Source organism: Melanerpes formicivorus, unplaced genomic scaffold, assembly GCF_026170545.1.
Source record: "Melanerpes formicivorus ecotype bairdi unplaced genomic scaffold, bMelFor1.0.p_v2 SCAF_7, whole genome shotgun sequence".
NCBI lineage: Eukaryota > Metazoa > Chordata > Aves > Piciformes > Picidae > Melanerpes > Melanerpes formicivorus.
In genome coordinates, this window is record NW_027142359.1 from 24,640,055 (window position 1) to 24,661,482 (window position 21,428).

Consider the following 21,428-nt stretch of genomic DNA (forward strand, 5'->3'; position numbering starts at 1 on the left):
GGCAAGGAAGGTGCCTGTGAACCAGAGATACAGCAGAGCTGGTCAGCCGTTGTTCTTAGCAGTGGGGTTGAAGCTGCTCCCACAGCTGAACCTTGGTGAGGTTGGGACATGAGTGTCAGGGCCATGCCTGCTCTCTGACTTGCCCAGTGCCAGTCAGTATTTTCTGGGTGCAGCAGGCTGCAGGGCTCAGGTGGCAGCACCTCCTCCCTGTGCTCAGGGCATGCTCCTGTGCCCCACAAAGCCTTGGTGGGATAGAAAGCTGGGCTATTCCCTGTAGCTGTCACTGCCTGCCTTGACCATGTCCTGGGGCCACAAGGCCAGCCTGGAACCATACTTCAGGGACTTTGCACTGCTGTGCACTCTATCTGATGGGAGGAGAGCCAGTGCTGAATCATAGAATTGTTTTAGTTGGAAAACACCTCCAAGATCATCAAGTCCAACCTTTATGTAACTCTACCAAGTCTGGTGCTAAACTGTGCCACTCAGCACCACTCCTCTGCATTTTTTAAACACCTCCAGGGATGGGGATTCAACCACCTCCCTGGGGAGCCTGTTCCAATGTTTGAGAACCCTTTCAGTAAAGAAGTTTCTTCTAATATCCAACCTAAACCTCTCCTGGTACAACTTGAGGCCACTTCCTCCCATCCTATCACTTGTTACATGGGTGAAGAGACCAACCCCCACCTTGCTAGACTTTAGAATAGAATAGAATAGAATAGAATTAACCAGGTTGGAAGAGACCTTTGAGATCGTCAAATCCAACCTATCATCCAACACTCTCTAATCAACTAAACCATGGCACCAAGCACCCCATCTCTTCCTAAACACCTCCAGGGATGGTGACTCCACCACCTCCCTGGGCAGCCCATTCCAATGTCAAATCACTCTTTCTGTGAAGAACTTCTTCCTAACATCCAGCCTAAACCTCCCCTGGCACAGCTTGAGACTGTGTCCTCTTGTTCTGGTGCTGGTTGCCTGGGAGGAGAGACCAACCCCCACCTGGCTACAACCTCCCTTCAGGGAGTTGTATACAGCAAGAAGGTCTCCCCTGAGCCTCCTCTTCTCCAGGCTAAGCAACCCCAGCTCCCTCAGCCTCTCCTCATAGGGCTTGTGCTCCAAACCCCTCCCCAGCTTTGTTGCCCTTCTCTGGACACCTTCCAGCAAGTCAACATCTTTCCTAAACTGAGGGGCCCAGAACTGGACACAGGACTCAAGGTGTGGCCTAACCAGTGCTGAGTACAGGGGCAGAATGAGCTCCCTTTCTCTGAGCAGCTCCATCCTATCCTTTATCAGGCAGGGCTGCTGAGCTCAGGGAAGTAGGAACAGTTTGCCTGCTTGGGGTAGTCTCCTGAGGAGTGGCCTTGGGTTTTGATGACTTCTCAGTGCTAAGAACATGCTGGAGGCTACATCAGTGGTACAGGAAATGGGACTGGCATCTGCCCTGGGTGCAGATGGGAGCTCCTAGGTGTTGCCACTGAAACTAGCATCAGCAGGCAGGGCTCCTTGTTGTAAGCCTGTGAAGGAGAGTCCAGAAGGTTGAGTTGTCAAAAGGTGTACTGTGAATCCTCCTGGCCTCCTCATTGCCCAGCTCCATGGCATGCCATCTTGGTTTGGGACCAAGCTATGGCCCAAGGAGTGAGGCACTGAGCCACACTTACCCTCAGCATCTCAGGCAGGAGGACTTTGGGCTGGCACAGGGCCCTGCCAGTGCTAAAAAAAACAAATTAATTCCTTCCAGCAGAGCACTCCTGATGCAGCACTTCTCCTGCCAGCCCTTTACAGCAGGTGTGAGATAAGGAGGAGATAAGGGCTGCAGAGGGGTGGCGAGTGTCCCGGCTGGGTATCTCCTGATGAGGTGCAATACAGAGATACCAGCTGTGCTCTCTCAGCACACTGGGGCCAGAGGTGCAGCTTGACGTAAGGGTAGTGGGCAACGGAGACAGGAACAGGTCCTCCTGGTGCCCCTGTCACCAAAGCTCAGCTCCATGCAGAAGGATGTCAGTACCTTGGAGGCTGAGGGTTCTAGGATGCTCCATAAAAAAATATAATCAAGGCTTTATGCCAGAAGGCAGCAGGTCTGTGTGGCCTGAGCCTAATTTATTCCTCCTGGGAGAATCCATGTGGCTCTGTTTTCTATTTGCATTTCCCTAGATGTCAACCATTAGACAGCAGCCAAGCTTTCCTGCAGCAGGAGCTGGGTTTTGGAGGAATGGAATAGAATAGAATTAGCCAGGTTGGAAGAGACCTTTGAGATCATCGAGTCCAACCTATCATCCAACACTATCTAATCAACTAAACCATGGCACCAATCACCCCATCCAGTCTCCTCTTAAACACCTCCAGTGATGGTGACTCCACCACCTCCCTGGGCAGCCCATTCCAATGGCAAATCACTCTTTCTATGAAGAGCTTTTTCCTAACATCCAGCCTAAACCTCCCCTGGTACACCTTGAGACTGTGTTCTCCTGTTCTGGTGCTGGTTGCCTGGGAGAAGAGACCAACCCCCACCTGGCTACAACCTCCCTTCAGGGAGTTGTAGACAGCAATGAGGTCTCCCCTGAGCCTCCTCTTCTCCAGGCTAAGCAACCCCAGCTCCCTCAGCCTCTCCTCACAGGGCTTGTGCTCCAAACCCCTCACCAGCTTTGTTGCCCTCCTCTGGAAGGAAGGAAGTGTCCTGGGCTGATACACCCAATGAAACACTGCAAACAAGGTGGCAATCACATTGAAGGAGAGGTCCTGAGAGAGGCACTGAGGTTTTCAAGCTGGGCTCTGCACTGATGCTGTGTGGTTTCATGTGCTCCTGTCTTCTAAATACTTCTTTGGTTTACAGGAGAGCCTTGACTTTTCACCTTGGCCCTTACCTGAGTCATTTGGAGGAGCACCAAGGAGACCAAGGCACAGTGTGAAGGTGCAGGAGGTCTTCTCTGTCCCAGAGCATGGTAAGTGTGGTATGTAATAAGCAGGGACTGATGGCAGGGATAGGGTGCAGGTACCCAGAGAAGGACACTGGCAGAACCAGAAAAGCCATGGCTAGAAATGAGGAGAAAGACAGACCTGCCTTGGAATCAAGTGTGAAATGGAGCCAGGACCTTCTCCATTGGAGTTGTGTCTCAATCACCTAGAAATCCTGGAAAAACTAATGGAGAGGTGAAAGCAATCAAAACTTGAATGTATTGCATGTTAGTGGTGACCTTTCCCTGCAGCAGAGATAAGGAATGATGCAGCCTTTGCAGTCAGGGAAAGAGCCAATACCAGTCCAACACTGGGAGGTGATTGATCTAGCTGGACATGGCTTGTGCCACGTAAATCTGCTGGGGGTCAGATTGCTGCCAGTGTTATAAACTTATCAGTCTCTGGATGGCCTTATCTCTTAAAGTGACTCTTATTAACTAGGAATGGACTTTGCTGCCTGTATTGTGGCCTCTAGATCTCACTTCAGGTCTGAGCCATGGGTGTCCTCCCAGTCCCATGGCCGGGAGCTGCTTCAGGAGCAACTCCAGGTTTGCTCTCATGCAATGGTGGGGATCCAGGGTGGTCTGAGGGCTGTGCCAAGCTCTCAGCTTCCTCTGCACTGGAGCAGCCCAAGCCCATTACATCTGCTGGGCCTCAGGAGGGCTCTACCAACTCCAGCCAAACCATTTGGGTTGCTCTTTCTGCCCCAGTTCTCAAAAGAAAGCTAGGCAGCAGCACTCACACACCTAAAACTTGTCACAGTTGCTAAAACCACTGGTAGTGGCTTGCAGCTCATGACGCTGGGCTACAGCTAGCCTCACCTACAGTCCTGTGAGCAGGAGCAGTGCAAGAGAGACCTTTCTGGGCCTTTGATTAGATCCTGGGAACACAAAGATAGACAGTAAGTGTTCTGCAGCAAGAGCAGTGATTCACTGAGATCCTGGTAGTGGTGATGTCTCTGTTTCACACCTGATCCATGAGGTTCCTGGTAAGGCTCTTGGGCTCCCTGTGACAGTTTGGGCCACCAGCCTGTCCTCCCTGTGCAGCTACTTACCTCTACTATTTCAAGATAAGGCAGCACATTTATTTTGGGGAAAGGAGCCCCAGGTCAAGAAGAAAAGGAACATGATCTTGTCCCTCATGCTGGCTCCTTGTCCCTTGCTGCTCACCTGGCTTGCCCATTGCTTTTGCCCTCCCCATTGCTCAAACCTAATGGGTGAAGGTGATTGCTCAGACCTAGTGGGTAGGCCTGCAGAGCATAGTGAAGATGTTCTGGCTTCCTTAAATAGCTGTAACCTGCAGATGTGGAGTTGGCTGATGCCAACTGGACCACTTGCCTTCTCAAACAGCTGTTCCCAGAGTTTATCAGCAGAGAGAAATGTTCTGTCTCTGCCATGGCAGCAAGGAGCTAGCTAGCAGGGAGGCAAGAGGCTTGGCAGCTCACTCAGAGGTTTGCAACGCTGCCCAGCCCTGCATGCTGCTCCTTCCTGCATCTCCCTCGGTGTTCAGATCGGCAGAGGGCACTGCGTGTCCACGCTTCATCTGCCTGGGAAGGGAGGAAAGATCCTCTCCGGCTCTGGGGCCAGAGGAGGCACGGAACGTCAGCGTTTGCTCGCTGACCACCAGACCAGTCCCTGAGCTCCCTGCCAAAAAGCCCTGGGCTGTGGGGCCACCTCCATGATGGAAAGATGAGGGCTGATGAAGGAAATCAGGAGGCACTTGGTGAACTGACAGGCAAATTTAGATCAAACGGCAGGAAATCCGCTCTCCGGCAGCACCGGAGAGCCACGCTGTGGAAAGCTCTGGTTTGGCAGGAGGTCATCCAAGACAAACAGGGAGCTGCCTTCTGGGGTGGACTGGCTGACCAGCAGGATGGGCGAGAGCCGAGGATCTGGGCAGGCAGAGCCATAAAAGCACTTTGGCTTTGTGCTCTGCTGCGGTCACCACAGGCGGTCAGGGAGGAGCTCCCACCCTGCCTCTAGTCTTCAGGATGGTACCTCCAGCCCCTACAGGGAGCAGAAGGAGTCTTTCCAACCATAACCTGACGGGTTTTTTTCATCAGAACAGGATGTTTACTAGCCTGAGTAGCATCAGCATGGTCCCAGCTGGGTTTGGTGCAGATGTGCGCCTTGGAGAGATGGGCTGAAGGTCAGTGCTTGGAGACAGACTTTGGGCTCTTCCAGTGAGAGTATTGGTGTGCAAAACATAGAGCTAAATGTCCCAGAGGGGGTGTTCCCATGATACCCACGGAAGTAGCTGCTTGCTGGAATGAACAGGGAGCCAGATGCTACCTCTGGCATTGCTGTGGCGCTGCAGGTTTTGATTTAGTAGTGACCCTCTTGGTGGAGGTCATTTTGGTTGAAGAGGCAGCAGTAAAGATCAGAGGCCCATGGACTTTCTCAGATGCCATGTCCTGCTGTGTTTCATGGGGCAGGAACAGCGAGGGATTGAACTGTGGTGTGTTTCCTCTCCAGTTTCTTCTCTGGTTGGAATCTGGGCTTGTCTGAGAGCTTGTTCCCTTGGGTAGTGATTTGGCAGCCCTTGCATGACTAGCCCAAAACCTCACTTGTCTAGTTGGTTCCTGCAGGGCAGAAGTCACAGCTTAAACAATGGGCAACCACAGGCTTGTGCATCTCAGGTGGTACCTAGAGTTTAAGAGAGCCAAAGGCTTCACTCAAATGTAAGCTGCTGTGTTTCTAGCCAGTGGAGGTGATTCCTCCCTGGGAACTCGCCTTGGAGTTCATTGGTGCACTGAAATCATTATCAAGAGAGTGAAGGTGATTTTGCCAGACTTGTGGTGATGTCCTCAGGAGATAGCCTGCATGGAGACTTTCCAAGATGCTGCAATCGCAGCTGTTGCCCTTTGACAGCAGCAAAGATAAAGATACATGAACCTCCTGCTCAAGGAAGCTCCCTCCTCCTCTTGCTTCCCTCTCTTGAGATTAACATGCAGTTTGCTGCTCCACAGCCTGAGACTCTGTCCCTAGAAGCAGCAGCTGGTTTTTCATGCACAGCCCTTATCAGACTTGAAAGTACTTTTCACTTGGTTCTTCTCACCCACTTGAGGCAATGGCTTGTATGGAGGTATCTGAGCTCTGCACAAGTGCAAGAAAGCATTGAGGTGGAGCTAGCTGATCTGCTCTGACTCTGCAAGCAACAGGGATGGATCTCATTTTGTTTAAGCTACCTAAACAAATAACTGTTGCTCAAGAGAGATGAGAAAGCTGAGCTAAAACCATGTTCCCTGGCCTGAAAATGCCTGAAACGTCAATGTGTTTATGGAGGGCTGTAAAGGAGCCAGGAAATGCTACCAACTTAGCTGTGAATGTCCTGGGGAACCTCCTGGAGCCCACAGCTGTGGCCTCGTCTTGTGTTCTCCAGTAAGCACCAGACACAAAAGGGAGAGAGATCTGTAAGTGGGCCCAGCTGGGCAGCTTGAGGCTGCACAGACGTGGCATGAGAAGGGCTTACAGCAGTGCCAGTCAGCAAAGACAGAAGGGAAGGTGAGCTCCAATGAGCTCTGAGCCGTCTCCATCCTGCAGGCTCTTCACCCTCATCTCCCACAGCTCCTTCTGGCAGAGGGAGCTGCGCTTGCCAGCTTGCCATTGGGATGCAGTTTCAGAGGCTTTCCTCAGATGAAGTGTTGGGAAGAGTCCTGGACTGTTGGACTTAGAGTCCTTGGGCTGATGAACGCAGATGATACCTTTGCTCACCATAGGCAACTTGCTAGTACAAGTGTTTCCAGGAACTAGTTGTGCTGTGTCTTGGAAATAGGTTGGCTTTGGGTTATTTCATGTCTCCTGTTCCCCTTAGGAGACTGCCTTGGGGACCTTCCCTCTCAATCATTGGGAAGCTTCTACAGATTTCCAGCAGGAATGGATCTGCAGCCGGCTTTTTCCTCATCTGTTCTTGAGCCAGAGGACAGTGCTGGCACAAACAGCACTTCTCCCTGCCTGTACTCCTCGATGTTGATGTGAAATAGTCTTTCTTTGGCCTTGGGTTTTAGAGGGATGAGTTTCAAAACCAGACATCAACAGGCTTGAAATATTTCCCATAATTTTGCAAGATCTTGACCCTCTGATAGCAAGATGAGAAGAAAGATAACAAAATCAGCATTCAGGCCAGGACCACTATTGTTAAGCAGGCAACACTGTAAAGCCAGTGCTCCTTGTTTACAATTGAACTCATGAATTTTTAGATATTAATGTATGAGGGATTGAGTAAACAACCATTGTGCCTCTAAGGAATGAGTCCCAGGCTGTCCTGAGCTGGAATACTTTGTACTTTCCTGATTGCCTTCCAAGAATTTCAAATTACTTCGTAAGAGAAAAACAAGCCTGCTTCACCAGAGGGTTCTGAGCTTCTGGGGACTGCCTTAACTCCTCTGCACTGTCATGTGGCTGCTCTGGGGGCAGAGCTCTGCAACCTGGGTGCTGTGGGGTGCTGAGCACGTAGGTGTTCGTAGATGGGTGGGGACTACGTGTGAAGAGTAAACCACTTGGGTCAGGGGAGTCAGCCCAGCTGCATTAACCCCCTGCTGTAAGCACTTAGGTTTGCAGCCAGTGTGTAATTGTCAGTCACTGTTCCCAGTTTGATGGGCACAGGGACATCATGGACAATGGCCCAGAATCCTGTGACTGCCATGAAGAGGGAAAGGTGAAGGCACTAGTGGGAAATCACACAGCAGGTCAGGATGAGAGCCAGCAAGAAAAGTGACTCTGCTTACCTAACCTATGAGCCTTTCCAGAGCAGCTTGGCTGCTCTTGGGCACAGGTTCATGGGAACACCCACCAGGGACCAAGTGACAAAGGGATATATGGGGAAGGCATGTCCCCCAGTGCCCTGAAGAGACCATGCTCTCCAGGGAAGCTGTGGGCCTTGTTGTATACTCATGGGCTCTTCAGGCTTCCAAGCTGCTTCTGAGCAGGGTGGCCCTGACACAACAGGCTGTGGTGCACTTGCAAATTGTCCCTTATTTCTGGCTGTCCTGTGCTGCATGAGTGCTCTTCAGGAGCAGCCAGCCCATTGCCTGGAGCCTCCCCAACCAAAAATAACACTTGGGACCAGAGACCAGCCCGCTTGATGTCCCTGCCAGCCCTGGGCAACCCAACTGCTGTTTGTCTAGTTTGTGAGCTGAGACCAACACCTAGAAATGGAGACAACTTCCTGCTAGTGCTGGTGGCTGGAGACTGCAGACAGGGCATGCAATAGCTGCCAATGGCCTGGGCGGCCTTGAGATGTCCTTACTGGACAGCCTGGGCAGTTACATCTTGGGCATCATGGCCAGCATTTTGGTAGAGCGGGGAGGATGGGTCCCTCACTACCCAGGTCACCCTTGGGTTTGGTTTCCAAGCCAGCAGCCTGGAGCTGTGGAAAGACTCATGAATTCGGGTTACCAAACCATCTGCTGGCTGCATTTGAAAAAGCAATTAAAGCAAAATTGTTTCCAGCCCTTCTGTCTGCAAGATGGAGTCTAGAGAGGGACAGCCAAGCCAGCATTTGCCTGAGCCTGCCGCCGCTCCGTGTAGGAGTTAATTTGATCTAATCATACAATTATTTCTGTTGGAAAAGGCCTCTAAGATCATTGAGGCCAACCACTGACCTAGCACCACCATGGCCAATAAACCACATCCCTCCACTCTGCATGCTGGATGGTGAGGAGCTCCCTACTGAGGGCTCAGGGAACATGCAGATAATTGGGGCTGCCTTGCTGGTAGGTGTGAATGGGGGTGAAACCCAGGGAAGTGGCATCTTGGTACTTGTTTGTTTATTGCTTTTAATCAGAAATCAGAAAACAGAGTAAAAAAATATGTAGGAAGTCAGAATGCTGGATAGCCAGCTGACTAGGAGCCAGCAGTGTGACCAGGTGGCCAACAGCATCCTGGTCTGTATCCTATGCAAGGAAGTGATGGTCGCCCTGTGCTCAGCACTGCTGAGGCCACATCTTGAGTACTGGATTCAGATTTGGGCCCCTCACTACAAGAAAGACACCAAGGTGCTGGAGTGAGTCCAGAGAAGGGCAACAAAGCTGGTGAAGAGTCTAGAGAACAGGTATTATGAGGAGTGTCTAAGGGAACCTGGAGTTGTTTACTCTGGAGAAAAAGAGGCACAGGGGAGACCTCTTCTCTCTCTACAACTCCCTGAAAGGAGGGTGGGGTGAAGTAGGTGTTGGTCTCTTCTCCCTAGTAACAAGTGATAGGAGGCAAGGAGATGGCCTCAATTTGCACCAGGGAAGGTTTAGGTTGGATATTGGAAGAAACTTCTTCACTCAAAGGGTTCTTGTGGTGGTTGAATCCCCATTCCTGAAGGTGTTTAAAAGATGCAGAGATGTGGTGCTGCGGAACTGGTGTGGCTGGCTGGCTGGGGGCCCTTGAGTGCTAGCTCATGCACTGGCTCTCGGTGACCTCTCAAAGTGTGAAGCTTTGCTTTCTTCCTTTTCTTGCAGTGGAAGGAATGCAAAGAGAACAAAAAAAGGGTGGAGACGAGAAGAGAAGGTAGGATGACAGTGTTCTTCGTTGTCCTCCTTGGTTAGCTGTCGCTTTGCCAAATCAGAGTAACCTTGTGTTGAAGGGGAAGGTGGAGCCCTGCCTGATGGTGAAGTGCAGATAGGCAGAGGATTTAATAAGTTTTTCCTGGGTGTTTTTATGTTCACAGTGTTTTCATTCCTGTTCTGCTGAGGTCATGCCCAGGAGAGATGGGGAAATGAGTCCTCATAGCCCATGCAGGGCCTGTCTTTGGGACACCCTTATGCCTGGGGACCACTCAATAGCTCAAGATGACAGGATCAAGACACCCTTAGAGAAAGCAAGGATGGTCTCCTCTGGTGCTTTCAGCAGTGCTTGGTGGAGAGGACACAAACCCATGCCACCAGTGTCAAACCTCTTGTGAGCGGCTCTGTGATGTTCCAGGTGCCAAGCAGAGACAAGTGAGCTCTGTAACATCAGAGGGCTGAAGTGTCTCCATTTTCTAGCAGGAGTGCCCCAGTGCTGAGACTTGGAGAAGATGGAAGGGGCTGGTAGTAGTGAAGTCACCAGCCCTGAAGGTGTTAAAAAAAATTAGTAGATGTGGCACCTTGGGACATGGAGGTGTTGGGTAGAAGGTTGGACTCAGAGCTCTTCACCATGAGGGTGGTGAGACACTGGATACAGGTCACCAGAGAGGTGGTAGAAGCCCCATCCTTGGAGGATTTTAAGGCCAGGCTGGATGTGTCTCTGGGCAACCTGCTCTAGTGTGAGGTGTCCCTGCCCATGGCAGGGAGGTTGGAACTAGATGATCATTGGATGTGGTACTTGAAGCCATGGTTTGGTTGTCATGAGCTGTTAGGTATTAGCTAATAGGTTGGACTTGATGATCTCTCAGGTCTTTTCCAACCTGGTTGACGCTATGATTCTATCCTTGAGGTCCCTTGCAACCCTAACAATTCTGTGATTCTATGATCTTGGAGGTCCTTTCCAGCCTCAGTGATTCTATGACTGCATTTTATTACTTGGTGCCATGGTTTAGTCATGAGGTCTGTGGTTGGACTTGATGATCTTTGAGGTCTTTTCCAACCTTGGTGATTCTGTGTGATTCTGTGATTATTACTCTATGAGATGGTGCCAAGCTCATGGGCTGCCTAGGTCTGATGGCCACAGGATGCCATGGGGAGAGCAGCACTCTCGCTCTGCCACGCCAATGACCAGCTGAATGTAGCATGGTTGGGTATCAAGGGGCTGCCCAGGCCTCACATCTTCTTTGATAGGAGGAAGAAGACCCCAACAGGTTGACAGGGAGGGAGGTGAGGGGTCTGCCCTGCTGCGTGGTGCCAGGGTGGCTCTGCTGGGACAGCGCTCGGTTTGCAAGCCAAAAGCCCCGAGCGCAGCCCCGGGCCGAGCCGGTGGCTTATGTAAGAGCTGGCAGCGGGGCCGGCGGTGCGGAAAATCAGCAGGCTGCCAGCAGGGCGCCAGCGCCTTTGATTTTTTTTTCCTCCCTCCTGTTTGCTCAGCAGCTTTCATGCGGTGGGGGAGCGGGGCGAGGGCACGAGATTCCTGCACACTGAACTCCTCTGTTTCTCTCGGCAGGATAAACAGGACATAAAACAAAGCTCGGGGCCAGCCCTCACCTCTGAGGCGGCCTCTGCTGCCAAACCCCCCGCGGGGTTAGCCTGTCCTCCCCATTGTGCTCCGTGGGGAGCGGCCACCCCATCCAGGATGCCGTGGCCTGGAATGAGGGAAGGTTCTGGGAGCCCACCCAAGGGGATTTCTGCGGGCTGCAGCCATTTCTGCAGCTGGGTGAGAGTTGTCCCGTGGTGTTGGTGCAGTGTGAGCAGGAAAAGGTGGTGTCCCAGGTAGCAGGTCTTATGGTGGGTGCTCAAGTGGTGAACACTAGGCTGAACACCACGTAGACACCATCAGGACTGGATGTCCCCTGCAAGGGTTTTGCTGTGAGCCCACAGGGAACAGTCTCAGGCAGCGGGGTCAAGTCCTGTGGGATGCACCATGGGATGCAGCAGGCTGAGGAGGGGGCCGAATGCTGATCCTGTCTGAAATGAGCTCTGTTGGGACAGTTTCACTTCTCCCTTAAAGCTAAGCTGCTTTAGTTCTAACTTCCCCTCAGGAGCAATTTCCAAGCTTTCTTGCCCCCCATGCCAGATGCCTGTCAGTGCCTGAGGGTGTTGGGGCTGACCTCAGCCCTTTCCCAACGCAGCATTAGCTAAGTTGGCTCCCCAGAGATGTGTCCACCCAAGCTCATGTCAGCTCCCCTGTATTTCCACAGAGCCACAGAGATTTCACCGCTGCCAGCCTGCTGTGGAGCAAGATGAAAAGGGAGGGAGCAAATGCTTGCTCTTGGGGTTTGGAACACTTCCAAGAGTTTCAGGTGGGCTTTGTTCTGCAGTAAAGTGTCCTGTAACCAACCTGAAGTCACTTGGTTGGGGAAAAGTACTGGCCAAGTGTAAGGCTGCAGCAAAACTCCTAGGAAACCCTGTTGCTGCTAAAGCAACATGAAGGGAGGATGATTTGGTGCTGCACCTCTGTCCTGATTGTCTGTCCTGCTGACCATGTTGGGTGCTGAGGTCCCCTCTTACAAGGAAGATGCCAGTGAATTATCCTGGGCTACCCTGCAACACTTCTTGTACTGCTGCATGCCAGGCCGTTGCCAGCTTCTGCTCCTAAAAGGGAGAGCTTTGGCAGGGAAAATGTCTCCTGGGCATTAAAATTGTTTTCCTGGCTGGGATCTGGGAGCTCAAAGGCACACATGTGAAAACCTGCTGGAACTGCAGAGGTAGAAAAGGCAGGTGCTGCCCAGTGCAGTGCTGAGCTTGGAAATCCAGGCTAAGGTAGCCTTCAGCATCAGATGGCAGGAACAAGCTGGTGGCTGGAGCCATATGAAGGCTGGGGTTGGTGAAGGCTGGGGAGCTATGTGGGCCTGCCTCCCCATGCAGTCCCACTAGCTGTGGGCAGAGGAGATTTGAGGAGCAGCATGCCTGGGTGCTTGCTTCAGCTGCTGATTTGTGGGTGCTGAGCACCCCTGCACGTTCTGGTGGTCTGCAGAGCTGAGCTGTGCTCCTCTGAATCTGTCAGGATCATGTTGGGGGGGGACAAGCAAGCCCTGGGCCTGCTTATCCAAACTTCTTGGCCTGGGGTTTTATGAGGGCTGGCTTTCTCAGAGGATTCTCACTCTGGGCTTGATGGGTTGGAAATACTGCAAGAGCAGCCCTTTTTCTGTTTTGTTTTGGGTTCCCCCCCCCATGTTTGTGTCTTTCCACTTCCGTCTCTGGCCAAGGCGAGTGGTGCCAAGGCACAAGAGCCAGGCACACCCAGAAGGAGGGGGAAGCAAAGCACCCTCAACCAGCAGGAAAACAGGGACAGAAAGCAGACACGGAAGCTGGGAGCAAGGAGGTTTGCCTGCTGGCTCCAGTTGAGGGACAGCTCTCCTCAGGGAGGTCCATGCACTCGAGGCAGGTACGGTGACTCCGATTCAATGCGCTGGCCTCTTGCTCTGGCACCGATACTGGCTGACCACGGGAGAGGCGAGGAGGGTCTGCACCTGGGGTGCACATAGGACTTAGCACCCTCCTGCTTCCCACCCTGGCAGTCACATCTCCCTGGCCCCACTTTGAGCAGCAGTATGGGCTCAAGCTGCAGGAGTGGAAAAGGCTCAAGCAGCTCGGGATCAAAGCTTTCTAAACACTCAGGGCATTTGGCCTGGGAGGTTTTGTTCTGACTATTTATAGCAGTTGGGGCCAAGCGAGTTCAGAGTTGGAGGAAAACTTTTCCAAAGCTGGTGGCCATTTGGATTAGGGAGGGGGAAAGGGAGTTCAGCCAGGCCCATTTCCAGCAAACGTTGACTCCTTGCCTTAGGTATGTGTTGCTATCCATGACACACTAACAACAGCTCCGTGCAGAAGTGCCTGGCTGGGGCTGTAAAGATCGAAACAAAAATGTGAATTGGCTGGAAAGGAGAACATGAAACAGAAAGTTTCCATGCAGCAAAGCTGCAGTGCTCGAAAGTGAAAACTCCTCACCAGCTTGTTTTCATCCTCCAGTCAACATCCTTCAATTACGAATACACTCATGTTGTTTGCCAGGGGAAAAGAAAGCTGGTGACGATTCTGGGGCAGAAAGACACAGATGTGGCTCCCTGGAGCATATGCCTTGCTTAGAAATCATTGAATCTTCCAACCTGGTTTAGTCTAGTCTAGTCTAGTCTAATCATGGAATGGTTTGGGTTGGGAGAGACCTTAAAGATCATCTAGTTCCAACCTCCCTGCCATGGGCAGGAACACCTTCCACTAAACCAGGCTGCTCAAGGCCTTGTCCAGCCTGGCCTCGAACACATCCAGGGAGGGGGCATCCACAACTTCCCTGGGCAACCCATCCCACTGTCTCACCACCCTCACTGTAAAGAATTTCTTCCTAATATCCAGTCTAAGACTACCCTCCTCAAGCTTCAATCCATTCCCTCTTGCCCTATTACTAGAAGCCCTTGTACAAAGTCCCTAGTGGCTTTCTTGTAGTCCCCTTCAGGTACCTTAAGGCTGTGATAAAGTGTCCCTGGAACCTTGTCTTCTCCAGGCTGAAGAGCCCCAGTTCCCCCCGGCTCTTCCCCCAGGGGAGGTGTTGCAGCCTCTGATCATCTTTGTGGCCCAGTCTGCCGAGTGAGTTGTGCTAATGACGATGTTTAATCGTGAGGAGCACGAGCAGCACTCTTTAGGTACACAGTGCAGCTTTTTGCATGCCTGGATCCACTCTCTTGATTCAAAGCTCTCAGCATAGGCTATAAAAATATCCCACTAATTACCAGTAGCTTTCCGGCCACGCTCTGTAGGAGACGCATCTCTGAGCTTACATCTCCCTAGGGAAAGGGAGCAATTAGGTTGACAGGTAATTATAATCAGCCTAATGAGGGGACTGCTTGAGGGAAGTGGGTTTGGCAGCTGGGTGGTGTCCAGCCCAGGTGGGCTGTTAGAGTGAGGGGTGTTACTCTTTCCTGGCAAGGGTGGTGTGGGTTTTCTCCAGGCTGCTGCATGCTGTAGGTGCTGTGTCAACAAACAGCCCAAGGTCTACCACATAGGAGCCTCAGTTTGCTTTGAGAGAGAGAAATGCTGCAACTGGAAGGGTTCCTTTCATCTCCAACATCCCCACCAAAGTCTCTCCTCCCATGCAGAGGATGCCTGTCCTTGCTGGAGATGGATGAACTGTGCCAGAGAAGTCAAACTGCCATCCTTCAGAGAAAGCTCCAGGATCTACAATGGCTTTTGAAGAAATAAATGATGTATGTGGCTGGAGAGTGGGATGGAGGTAGGTGTGCACTGAGTCCACATCAAGTGGACGGCTGGTATTGCAAAGAGAAGCATTAGGTAGAAGGGAAAGTTTCCCCTGGAGTGTCCCAGGGTTGCCTTCTTTCATATTTATGTAAATGACCCCAAAAAAATTAGATGAACAATGCTGATGTGTGGATGAGGCAGAGCTCAGGGATGCCAGTGATACAGAGGAGGTTATAGGTGGTTTTTAAAGGAGAACTGGATGGCCTAGAAAATGGGAGCAACAATGGTATGAAGCTCCACAGTATAAAACACAAGGTCTTTGAGCTTGAGGAGCAATATGGTAAAATAGGACTTCACATTTTCTGAAGGTAACAGAGAAGGCCTTCTGACTGCCCACTGATCTCATACAGTGCCTCTGAGCTGCTGCCTGAATGCTGTCATGCAAGGGGCTTTCATGACAAGGCCTCTTCACTGACATTAGAACCCTTAGAGCAAGAGCCACTGAGACCTCCAAAGGAACAGTGGGTACAAATCCTTTCCCCAGAATAAGTGGAGCAAGTGGAAGGCAAATCCAAGAGTGAATAGGGGTGAGGATGAGATGTGGTTGCCCTTCTTCCATCCTGGTTTTCCAGCATGGCAGAGACAGGCTCTGAGCCCAGTTTCCACCCGTACCCAGCAGAAGAAAATGTTCTTCTCATTTTGCTTCCTAATGACAATGATGACCACTCACCTCTTGTTTTTCATGGGTCCTCATTATGAAAGGCTCTTCTTGTGCTTGCAGCTAATGTTCCCAGCTCTTGGCTTGGAAAGGGTACGCTGACCAACTGGACAGTCATTTGTTTCGCTGAGAGGCTGTCTGTTCTGCAATTAAGAGACAAAATGCCCACCACTGTGGTTGGAAAGAAGTTTTAATTAAAATCCCTTGGTACTGGCCTTGGCCAGGCTGGAGTGAATGGGAAAAAAGGGCAGAAGGCTCAGATCAGTGTCTTGGGTCACCCTAGGAGAGTGCCCACTGAACACATGGAAGGGCCTGGTTTCTAATTGTCTGTTGTTTTTTCCCTCGAGCGACCTGCCCCGTGGACAATTGGAAGCTGACAGGAGCACAGATACCGCCATCCAAAAGTTGGATAGGTCCACAGGTCGTTTGAGTCCTAATGAGGAGCCATGAGTGAAAGCTCACATCACACAAGCAAAAAACACCTCGCTGTCTTCTCTAATGAGCGTGGCTCTCCACGCGCTTTTGTCTTGGACTTTGCTTGGCTTTCAGAGGTGCCCAAGGTTGCATCTTCCAGAGGCTGCCCTCCAAGCTGCTGTCACTTACCTCATCTTCTCTTTGATGGCCACTAGGACAATGTCTCACTCTGCTGGGTGTCTAAGGTGGACCTGCATCAGCCCTGTGAGTTAATGGTGGTTGCATGGGTAAGCAAAATCCTTGGAGGGTGAGGTACGCCCTCAGGGGGATGTGATGGGCCCTGGTTGGACTCCCTGGGTGGAAGTTGCTCTCCATGTGCTGGTTCCTGGCCAACACTCTAACTTCAGGTGCTGCTCTGATGGAGGAGTGTCTGCTCCTCCCAATGACACAGCCCATTCATTAAGGCAAATCTCAGGAACCTGGAACCAGGATGGGTTCCCCTGCTCACATGGAGTGGACCCTGCTTGCTTTTGTGGTAGTCAGCCCTGCAGGCCTGTTTGTTACTTCTGCTCAAGACTGGGTGATGGACTTTATGTTTTCTGTGCTAATAAGCAAGCAAAATGAAGCAATCTAAAAAAATCTGAACAGGTGCTAGTCCCACAACTTGTCCAACATATGAGGGTCCTTCCAGCCCAGGTTACCCCTTGACAGGGCACCAGGGCCCTGCAGTCATGTAGATGCTCTTCAAAATATTATTCCAAAATCTCTTTTGGTTTTCTTTTCTCTAAGATTTTTAAGGTAACTCCTGTGGGACAACCCCCACCCCCCCCAGTTCCACACATTGAGCCTTGACTCCTGCAGCCTGCAGTAAGCACAGACTTTGTTCAGAGGGCACCCTAGAACCTCACACAGGAGGACAGAGCAAGTATCTGGCACAGGGAGCTGAGAAGGGGTTTTCTCTGGGGCTCTGGCCTAGAGAAATCAATTGCCTTTCACATGTTTTAAGGAAAAAAAAGAGATCCTTTCCTGCTGCCATTTAAGGTTTTGTCTCCTGCTTTCAGGTTTAATTTCATGCTGTCAAACTCTGTGGGAGTGCTGAGAAGCTTTGGAGTTTCTCAGCTCATGCTGGTGATGGAGGAGATACTATCCAGGTGAACCCAGGCTCTTCAGCTCAGCTACACCTGCCCGTGGCCCAGGGTGAGTGTAGGCACATGGGGTGTCCCTGTCCAGCACCTGTGGCGGCAAGAGGGGGCAGTTTGGTTGGCTGGGGCTGGGAAATGGGGAGAGTCTGTCAGTCATCAGTGGGGTTTGGGGCAGGGTGAAACATCCTGCTGGCACCAATTTAGCCTCCTGCCAAACCAGCCACCTGTGCAAACCCAGCTTTTGAGATGCAATTAGCATTTTGGGGCAGTAAAAGAGGGGGACTTTTCTACTGCCCCCCTTTCCCCCCCCACCCCCCCCCCAATGCCATTTTTAATGCCCAAGTGCAGCAGACAAAGAGGTTGGCTGTGCTTTTCCCTTCCCTTTCAGTCCCTTTTCTGCACAGTAACATTTTCTACTTCCAAACCCTGCTTGCTTTCTTTTTTTTTCCCCTTTCCCCTCCTTCTTCTTCTTTTCCCCTCCTATTTCCCCCTCCCTCCCCTCAACATCTCCCTGGGGGCAGAGCCCCTTTCCCGGTGTCCCGTGCCTTGGCAGGGTGCCGGCGAGGTGCCAAGGCGCTCCGAGGGCCGATGCCAGCGCTTCCTGCTCCCTCCCCACCGACACAATGGGGACATTCAGACAGGCACCGCGTCGCCCAGCACCAACCGAGACCCAGAGGACCACCCCCCTGCCATCCCGGTCCCCCCCTATCGCCGTCTCCCAAAGAGCAGCATGAGACAGAGAGCAGCTGACGCCGTGTCCCAGCGCGCCGGCGGAGGCGAACTGGAATCCAGCATCACAAAACCGGCCCTGTGCGCGCTGCCCTCCTGACGCAGGCGCTGCCTTGCTGCATCCCCCTCCCTCCCTCCATCCCCCCAAAATCTCCAAGTCTGCCCAGTAACACCAAACTGGGCTCCCTTTCCCACCCACCCCCAGCCAATCCGCTGGCTGCCAGCAGGCCAGGGCCTCTGCTGCTGCGGAGATGGAAGGGGGCAGGAGCTGGTAGGGCTGCAGGGAACGGCATGTTTTGCTTCTCTCCCCTTCTTCCTTTCCTCCAGAGCCCCTTGGCTTTTTAATTCAAGGCCGGAGGAGAGGCGTGGGTCGGAATTTGGAGGCACCTCCCGTCCTTTTTCCAGCAACCCAGCTTGCTCCCCTCCCCCCCAAAACAAAGAAAACAAAAAACGAGATTTCATTGCTGCTGAAGGAAGCCCTGGTTTTAATCACAGGCAGATCAAGGGGGGCTTTTTTAGGGGTTGGATGAAGAAGAAAGGAGGGGGAGCAGAGCAAGGAAAGCAGCAGTTTGTCCTCCCTGGGTCCAACCAGATCTTTGCAGGCTTTCCGGCCTGCTCTAAGGATTGTTTGGGTTCCCCCACCCCCTCCCCCCCTCCTCCTGGCGTTGCTGTTTATTCATCCCTGCCCGTGCTTGCAGCAGCTGCTGCCTTTGCAGAGTGGGTGTACATCCAGTGGTGCTGGGGGGTGATTTATTGTGGCCAATGGTTGGGCTCCAGCCTACTGCCCTCTGAACCTCGTTCAGAAGCAGCTGGGGTAGGTGCAGGGATGAAAACACGGAACATGCTGAGTTTCAGGGGATTTAACTGAAGGACATCAGCTGTGGGTCCCTTTGCCTTCTCCCTGCATCAGGGCTATTTGCAAGTCTCTTGGGCTTAGCAGCCACAGAGCATGAGCTGATGATGATTACTGGGTGCAAAATGAGGAACATTTTGGTGTTCTCTGTTCATGGGGATGAGCCACATGCAGAGCATAGAGATATCAGGGATATTCAGTGCTCATCCATGATGTAAGGGATGGATAGTTGGACACAGAACTGGCAGGATAACATGTCCCATGTCGCCTGCTCAGATACACAGTCGTGCTAAGCTGCAGCAATGATGCTGTGTTGATTTGCATCCTGCTGAGGCCTTAGCCCAGGAAGGTGCATAATGGCTTAATGCCCCCAAATCCTTGTGGGATCTCAGTAAGCTGAGGGCTTGCAGGTCATGGCCTTGTTACAAAGGGTGGGAAGCAGGGGGCCAGGTAACCACACAGCTTCTGCATCTTTCAGGGAAACTGCCAGAGGGGATTGTCTTCACATCTGAACATCTTCCAGCCATCTTGAGATGAATGTCCCAAGTCTTCTGGTCATTTGGGGTGTTGTGGCAGAGCACTGGCTGAAAGGAAGATGGAACAAACATCCTCCTGCCTCCAGGGGCCCTAAATGGCTGGGAATAAAACAGTGACTAGTGCAAGCCGGTGTCCAAGCATTAAGACCAAATCTTGCCCAGCTCTTGGCTAAGCTATGGTAGTGGAGCCTGGACTGCCTGTATCCCAGGCTAAATTGTGTCAGTCTTCAGGGGGTGTCTGGGAGAGGCTGGTGAATGTACCACAGTACCTTGTGCATGCTGGTGGTGCTTCACCCCAGGGAGAGGCTGAGCACAGCACTTCTTGCACAGTGTAGGGTGAGGTGAGGCTGGGCCTGGGGGCAACGAAGCAGCTTGGGACATCCCATGGCAGCTCTCCTGCACTAGCTGTCAGAGCGGGGCAGGGGCCACACTGCAGCTGTCCATGCCACAAGTTACAGCTCCTGGAAGGGCAAGGGCACTGCCAGATGAGCAGGACCAGCTTAGCCACGTGGGATCTTCTCCCTGTGGGGATGGAGCTGGGAGCAGCATCAAGGGCTGTATCAATAAACAGATATTACTTCTTAAAAAGATTTCAAGGGCCTTTTTCTGCTGTGTCCTCTTCTGTTTGGCAGCATCAGCCCTTCTCATTGGTTCCTCTAAATTCTATCAGGACACAGAATATCTGGCCTGAAAAGCACACATCTTGCATGAATAACCACTTGCCATGGTGCCACCATTGCTTCATGGCTCTGCACACCTCCAGCAGATGAGCAGTGAAAGATTCAAAGCCACAGGCTTTAACCCTTGGATCCCTTTTGAATTACACCCATGGACACACCCCCTCCAAGGTAAGAGAAGAGCAGGCAGGGCCCTGCCAGCAAGGACTGGTTGGAAAGTGGTTCTGGGAGGATGGCTGGTGTCAGATGAGTGATAGATACAGCCTTCAGGTAGACTTAATTGTAGACAGGATGGAGGTTCATCCATCAAACTCACTGCTCTGTTCACCCATGGGTGCAGAGGCAGGGAGAGGGAGGTGCTGGTTGCGCCTGGGTTGGTTATGGTATTTACTGGGCAAACGGGTCCTCCAGGACACTTACGCACACATACTTAGGCTTGAGTGAGAAGCAGGATGCAGGCACAGTGTATGAGGTATCACAGAATACCAGGTTGGAAGGGACCCCAAGGATCATCTGGTCCAACCTTTTCAGGTAATATCTTCTATGATATCATGATATAGAACACAGATGTGGTCTATAGCTTGCTGTAGAAAACAAACAGCTCAAGAGCTGGATTTCATATCACATTTGCCAGAGCTGTGGTGGTCAGAGATGATTTGGTTTTGTTCAAGACCAAAGAAAAGATGGGGGAGGGGGATTAATTCCTTCCCCAACTCAGGTTCAGGTCAGGGATAGAGATGGATTTAGCAGTAGGATGTGGACCCCTCCCTACAGCGTAGTCCCATGTCCATAAGGCAACCAGGGTAGGGGCTGGCTGGGCCCGAGCCTTTTATGCCACAAGGATGGGAAAGGGCTGGCAGGGAGGGACACCCAGCTTTGCATGAGGGCTATGGCAGAGAAACATGATCAGGGGGATGTTAGCTGCAGCATGGCCCTGTCTTTATGGTAATTCCCCCTGCTGCTGGTGGTCTGAGCTGTACCTACTGTGGAGCAAGGACCTTGCAGCAGGACACACCGTGCCAGCCCAGAGAACATCAGGGGCGACTGCCCTGTTGGTTTTTGAATCTCAGAGGAGATTTCCCTGGAAGAGTGACTCTGTTTTCTTTGGAGCAAAGATAATCTCCTCCTCCCCCACTGCTGAATACTCTGGCATCGCACCAAATAGTAAAGTCAACATGAAATACACCCTCATTTCCTGGGCCTCCCCTTCCCAGCCATCCTCCAGCAAAGAGGAGTGATACAGTATCTGCTTTGCTAGCTGGAGCCCTCTCCCAGCGCCAGGTCTTTGTGGATTTTCCGCGGTGGTGCCAACAGCTTTGAAATCCATTCAAGGCATAAAGCAAGAGAGAGCAGCAAAAGCAGTGCTGCCTGTGCTGAGCCCTGTCCACTGCCAGTATCACCCCGAAGTGCCTCCAGTTTGCTCAGGCTTTTAAGGGGCATTGTTGAGGCCACCATGGTGCCACGACATTGCACAGCCTCCCAGGTCTATGCATATGAGGACTGGAACCTCTCACATTTCTTTTCTTCCAGTGCAGGCACAAAGAAGGGTAAGAATGAAGAGATGGGCTCTGCCCCCTTGGCCTGGAAACTGCTGTCCACAACTAGGACATGGAGTCTAATTTATGTGCTAAGAAAGATCAGGAGAAGATGATTGGCAGAAG

General features: G+C 52.0%; 2 long non-coding RNA genes across 2 annotated transcripts; both read left to right on the plus strand.

Moving 5' to 3' along the window:
* Positions 1–2,835: 2,835 nt before the first annotated feature.
* On the plus strand, positions 2,836–11,761 carry LOC137442180 (uncharacterized). The gene is made up of 3 exons (XR_010987607.1): positions 2,836–2,939; positions 9,398–9,446; positions 11,707–11,761. It is a non-coding gene; the product is annotated as an uncharacterized lncRNA (long non-coding RNA).
* Positions 11,762–12,811: 1,050 nt separating this feature from the next.
* LOC137442179 (uncharacterized) lies at positions 12,812–16,983 on the plus strand. The gene is made up of 4 exons (XR_010987606.1): positions 12,812–12,893; positions 14,599–14,732; positions 15,764–16,094; positions 16,892–16,983. It is a non-coding gene; the product is annotated as an uncharacterized lncRNA (long non-coding RNA).
* Positions 16,984–21,428: the final 4,445 nt, after the last annotated feature.